Below are 7,016 nucleotides of genomic sequence, written 5' to 3'. Positions count from 1 at the left end.
TAAATCATAATTATCAAAATATTGCAAGTTTTATAAATCTTTGCCAAACATCAATGTTTCTACTTTATTTCCAACACCCGACACTACCCACAACCTGTCTACGGAGCCTCTAAACATAACTCAAGAGTAATGTAATATGGAAATGCCATTAACAAGGCTCCGGCTACACCTCAAACACAATGTACAAGACAAATAGATGAAACAGATCCCCGAAATGAAGTGGGGCTCACCAAGTCAGCTAAAAGGATGATGCGGCACTAGTTGCGACCAACACTGCCTGCTATAGGAACACCTACATCCATTTAATGACGTAGCGCTCCTGGCAAAAGGGACGTTAGTGCCATCGAATAGCACTAGTATGTATAACTAAACACCATCTAGTTAGAAAGAACTATCAAACAAGAATAAAGAAATCATAAAGGTCAATCAAAAGCTTTAACAATCACCGCATCATCAAATAAACGAACAATATAATCTTTCACATAATTTCCGTAACTTAGTTTTGGGCACTTGATATTGTTCATCATCATTCATAATACCACCGCTTTCTTGGGCGGAGTCCGATTACGACCCGATCGGCTAGGTTGCCTCATTTGAGACATGTACCTCTATCACAATCTCATTCTTAATTTCCGGAATTCAATATCAGCACAATACCACCATGTGTGCGGCATGGTGTCCGACCACGGCCCGATCGGCTAGGCCGCCTTACCTAGGCGTTGTTCCTTTCTCATTAATCATCTCATTTCAATCTTTATTTCACATATATCAACTCATAGGCACTTGGGGCCTCAATTATCACATCATACTTGGCACTTGGCCACATTTCATAACTCAGTCTCTTCTTTCCCACATTTCATATCATTTCCACATATTTCGCATCAATATCAATCTCAACAACAAGCCACTTAATTCAAGATGTCAAGTACACGCGAGAAATTCAAGTTATAAGCGTAGAGAGGAATCCTCATGATTCGGCACATTAATCACAATTTAAACTTGACTTGAAATCTAGGCCATTTAGCATATACTTCACATTCTTCAATCTCAATTTATTGTCTAAGCATTTCAATACATGATTCATATTCCTTGCACATTTTCACGTTATCAAAAATAGCACATTGATCACATTGGAATGCATCTTTAACAAATATAGGGTCACATCACCAATTCATGTAAAGTATTAATCAAAGCAAGAATCCAAAGTTCAGTCTTACCACATTTACACAAGCATCGATAGAGCTCAATTTCTAAAAGACGGGGTTTTAGCCATACATACCTTGTTTAAGCTTTCCATAAGTTACTACAACGTTCCGGAAATTCTAGCAATCCCAATCTACTTTGAGACATAACAAAATTGAACGCAAGTTAGGAAGGTATTCATGGTTTCAGCTCATTTGAGCATTTTATCAAATACTAGTTGAGCATCTTGATTTCAAATCTCTTTTACAAGGTTTCCTTCATTCCCCAACCCAATCTTTACTTATTTATGTTCAAAAATCTTCCCATAAACCTAATTTGTACATGCATATATACATAATACTAATACACCCAAGAATCATACCTCAATAACCCATCTTATACCCCAAACTCGAAATTAAAGTCTAGGGTATAGAATCTTACCTCTTAGATGAAGAACATGTGATTGGGTTCTTTGATTCTTGAAGACTTGAGCAAGATTTGGATGATTATGAAGCTAGGCCTCTCCTTTCTCTCTCTATATTCTCTCATCTCTCTCTAAAATCAGTAAGAAATGGCCCCAAAATGAACCCCAAAGCCTATATATTGAAATGGGGTCGGGTTATAAAAATAGGAAAATTAACCCTCCGAAGACGGGTTTGCTATCGCAAAATGGACCGCAAAACAAAAATGCTGGCCGCATAATGCATCGCAAAATCGTAGCCCAAAACTGGGCTACACTGGCCCAGTTTGCGATAGAAATGCGGCTGCAAAGTCAGAAATGCGACAGGTTTGCAATCGCAGATTTGACATAGGATCGCATTTTTCCAGCTTTTGGACCAGTTCCATCTCCTCTTCCTCAACAGCCTCTGAGGATTCTGCAATCTTTCCCTTTCCCTTATCCATTTTCTTTTTCTTACTTTCTTCTAAGGCTTTTTGTAGATCAGCTTCACTCTGTTTTACCCTGCTTCTTGTGGCTCTACCCCTAGGCACTGAAGTGGCAGTAGGTGTTGGGGATGAAGTTTTTCTTGTCTTGGAAGGCTTAGGAACATTTGGGGCTTTTGTTGTGGGAGTTCTGCGTTTCTTTGGGTCATAGCTTGCCCCAACCTTTTTCAGTAGATCAGCCAGGGTCTCTTCAGTAGATGAAACTGGTTCATCTCTCTGTTTGCTCAGATAAACCAACCCCTCAGCAGCTTCCCTAGAACCACTTCCCCCTGACTTTACGCCACTCGCTTCTACCCTTTCATGTTCAACCCCACAAATAGCAGGTACTACACTATTCCCGGTTCCCCTCTCTTCACCACATGCACCCTCTCTCTCTTTTTCTTTTTCTGACTTCTTTTTACCTCCACTCCTACGTATCTCAGGCAACTCAACATCCCTAATGGGTCCAACCAGAACAAACCTAGTCTCTAAATTTTCAATTACAGGTGAACTTACCTTGGAAGGTGATTCTTGAGTCTGTTCAGAATCAGAAGACCCATGTCCTTCCTCCTCGTAGCAGATTGATAGGATTCAGACTCAGAGCTAAAGTCAAATTTTTTAGCTTTGCTTGCTTTCACTTGGCTTGCTTTCAACCTTTCATTTAAAGCCTTCCTCAGAGCACCAGATGCCATAGTCTTTCTAGCAAGCATTTTTACCCTTCGTAGTCTAGGTTTTGGAGATTCACTAGGTGGAGTGGTTGAGGATGAATTTGAGGGAGATGGTGGTGGAGGAGTTCCATGATTTTCTTGTGGGTTAGACATGATCGTTGATTCTTTGAGAAAATTTGGGAATTTTGGAGAAGAGGGTAAGTGAAGATGACAACGAATTTTTGACGGTTTAGAGTTATGATGAAGACTGAAGAATTAATGTGTATTTAAAGGGGATTACACATTTAATAAGTAACGGCAGCCTTTTGCAGTGGTCAAATAGGAGTCTAATCAACCTGAAATTCCAGATTTTGAATGATATATTTGACTTCCCTAGATATTAGGCAAAAATTACGGTTTAGAGTTCTAGATGGACGGAACTGGTTCAATGCTAACAGATAGAATTTCTAGGAATTTGACAAGTATAGGACTTCTACTCATGATTGAATTATTAATCTTTCTAATTGTGCAGATTATAGAAAACATACCTGAGCTTTCATATGAACCCATACTGATGAACCAGGTTCTTCATTTAGAACTCTCTTGAACATGCCTCAAATGCCATAATAGAGAAAATTTTGTAAGAGATCAGTGAGTCGTATAAACACATGTCACAGGAGTATACTAATTAAAGTATGAAGCTGAGTAAGAATTAATCTAGATATTTACACATGTTTAGAATTCCTAGCCAAAAAAAATATTTTTTTTTAATTAGTGCATTCTGAGCTGGACCTATTAGGTGATATTAATCATCCCTAATTCCAACCTGTTCCTCTCAAAGTTTTCTCTACTTAGTGCTTTAGTGAAGATGTCAGCAATTTGTTTATCAGTAGCACAAAATTCTATGGAGATCAATCCTTTCTCATAGTTATCTCTCAAGAAGTGGTGTCTAACATCTATGTGCTTAGTCCTCTTATGATGAAAAGGGTTCTTTGCCACACTTATAGCACTAGTGTTATCACAGAATATAGGAATGCAATCAACTTCAATGCCAAAATCAACCAGCTGCTGTTTGATCCATAGTAGTTGAGCACAACAAGATGTAGCAGCAACATATTCAGCCTCAGCAGTGGATAAGGCCACTGAATTTTGCTTTTTAGTGGCCCATGATACAAGACATGGACCAAGAAAGTGAGCCATACTTGAGGTGCTTTTCCTATCCACAAGGAAACCTGCATAATCAGCATCAGCATATCCTACTAGATTGAAATTACTACCTTTAGGATACCAAAGACACAGATCAATGGTGCCTTTCAAATATCTTAGTATCCTTTTGACAGCAGTCAAGTGAGACTCTTTTGGATTAGCCTGAAAGCGAGCACAAAGCCCTACACTAAAAATAATGTTAGGTCTACTGGCAGTAAGATACAAGAGTGAACCAATCATTCCCCTATACAACTTTTGATCAACTGATGAACCAGGTTCATCAATGTCTAATTTTGTGGCAGTTGCAATAGGTGTATCTATTTCTTTTGATTCTTCCATTTTATTGAGGAGTCCTAGGGGCAGAGAAGTTATGATCTATACCATGCTCATCACAGAATTCAGCAAACTTAGCGTTTTCAAATTCAGTTCCATGATCAGACCTAATGGATGCAAATTGATTACCTAGTTGAATCTGAGTTTTTCTAACAAAAGCAGTAAACATGTCAAATGCTTCATCTTTAGATGTTAGAAATAGTACCCAAGTAAATCTAGAATAATCATCAACAAGTACCATCACATATTTCTTTCCACCTCTGCTCAAGGTTCTCATTGGACCACAGAGATCCATATGAAACAGTTCCAACGTCTTGGTTGTGCTTACCATTTTCTTGCTTTTGAAGGATGATCTTACCTGCTTCCCCCTTGCACAGGCCTCACAAACTTTGTCTTCCTTGAACTTGATGTTAGGTAGTCCTATCACCAAGTCCTTAGAGACTAATTTGTTTAGTTAATTCAGATTGGCATGACCAAGTCTTTTGTGCCACAGGAGGGGATCATTATCCAACACACTTAGGCAGGTGAGTTCATTTTCTGACAAAGTAGACAAATCTACAATGTGAATATTGTTAACTCTTTTTCCCTGCAAAACAATCTTGTCAGTGATAAGATTAATCACAAAACATTTGGTAGAGGTGAATACTATAAGGTTACCTCTGTCACACAGTTGTGACACACTGATCAGCCTGTATTTCAAGCCATCTATTAAGTAGACATTCTCAATGGAGTGTGAGTCTGTCTTACCTACCTTTCCAACCCGAATAATCTCACCTTTCTTCCCATTACCAAAGGAGACATTACCTCCCTTTAAGTCCTCAAGTGAAAGGAACTGGTTCTTGCTTCCAGTCATATGTTTCGAGCAGCTACTATCCATGTACCATATTTGGCTACTTCCCTTCACTTGGACCTGCAAAAAGAAATCAAGGGTTAGTCTTAGGAACCCAAACTAGTTTGGGTCCCTTTCTATAGGCAAAGGGGTAAATCAAATTCCTTTTAGCCCACCCATGCAGCCTATTTTTCTTTTGAACAAAAGCTTTGTTCTTTTGACTGGCCCTTTCTTTTCCATTACATTCATTTTTGTAATGGCCAGTCTTTCCACAGTGTGTGCAGATTTTGTTCTCAGGAAGAGTGAGATACTTGCTTTTAGGATCCCACTTAGGTGCTTGAGTCCCATAGCCAAGTCCTCTTTTGTTGCTACTGTGATGTTCTTGTAGCCAGGAAAGTGCATCAGAAGCCTTGTTCCATTTGCAAGTTCTGTCTAGTTCATGTTTTACCTTCCCTAGATCTTCATTTAAGACTTTTATCTGCTCATCCTTCCTGTACAACTCTTCCTTCATTTTTCCTAAGTTTTCTTCTAGGGTGAGTTGAGTGTGATCAGCTTTCTTTTTACCTGTTCCTAGTTTTAGTTTTTAGTTCTCAGACCTAAGTTCTAGGACACTGGTGTCAAGTTCAAGAACCTGGTTCTTCAACTCAGCATTTTTACTATCACTCTCATTAGCCCTAGATTCTATATTTTTGCACTTGGCTTTTAGGATCACACATTCCCTACGCAGATCTTCCTTCTCATTGTTAATTATCTCGGACTCATCAATGAAGTCTAGCAATAGTTCAGACAACCTTTCTTTAGACAAGAATTTATTCTTGTCTTTGAGATGAAGGACACTTACCTCTTGTTCATCATCTGATTCTCCGATGGCCATAAGTGCTTGTTCATTTCCAGCTTCATCTTCTGAGTCCTCATCTGATGTTTCTCCCCAAGCAGCAACCATAGCCTTTGTTGATCATTTGTTCCTTTTAGGTTAGACCTGTTCCTTCTTCCTATTCCTTCGTTCAGCCCTTTCCTTCTTCCACTCAATTTCCCATTGAGGACAGTTCTTGATCATGTGATCAGTCTTACCACATTTGTAGCAGCCCTCATTGGTCTGTTTCTCAGGAACCCTTGGTTTGTTGAAGGTTTTACCTCTTGAAGAACCTTTTCCTCTCATCAGGTGCTTTTTGAAATCTCTTGTGATCATGGTCATTTCATCATCCTCCAGATCTGAACCTTCTGCTATTTTGAGAGCCAGACTTCTTTCCTTCTTGGGTGCATCCATTTTCATGGTTTGCTTTCTCAGTTCATAGGCAATGAGGTTTCCAATCAGTTCATCCAGCTTGAGGGTAGCAATGTTCTTTGATTCCTGAATAGCAGTGATTTTGCTTTCCCAAGTCACTGGTAAGACTCTTGTCAAGATTTCTCAACCTTGTCTTCTTCAAGGATAATTCTTCCAAGAGATTTAAGTTCATTTGTTAGTGTTGTAAACCTTGTGTACATCTCCTAGATAGATTATCCTTCCTTCATACTAAAATTCTCATATTGAGAATAAAGTAGTGTTCCTCTTGATCTCTTTACTTGAGGAGTTCCTTCATGAGCCACTTGTAAAGTGTCCCATATTTCCTTTGCAGTTGTACAGCTTTGAATTCTGCTGTACTCGTCTGGACCCAGTCCACACACAAGCCATTTCTTGGCCTTGGCATTCTTCTCCCATTTCTTCAAATCTTCAACAGTGCAGTCAGCTCTTGTCTTTGGCACGTCCACTCCTTCAACATTCTTCTTTGTAGTTGCTAGAGGACCATAAGTGACTATGTCCCAGAGTTCATAGTCTTCTCCTATGATGTGATCTCTCATCCTGTTCTTCCACCAAGAATAGTACTGACCATTAAAGAGTGGTGGCCTAGCAGTGGATT

The sequence above is a fragment of the Nicotiana attenuata genome, chromosome 3 (genome assembly GCF_001879085.1).
Source record: "Nicotiana attenuata strain UT chromosome 3, NIATTr2, whole genome shotgun sequence".
Taxonomy (NCBI): Eukaryota; Viridiplantae; Streptophyta; class Magnoliopsida; order Solanales; family Solanaceae; genus Nicotiana; species Nicotiana attenuata.
The sequence above is the reverse complement of the archived record's forward strand: the minus strand, read 5'-3'. Positions refer to the sequence as shown.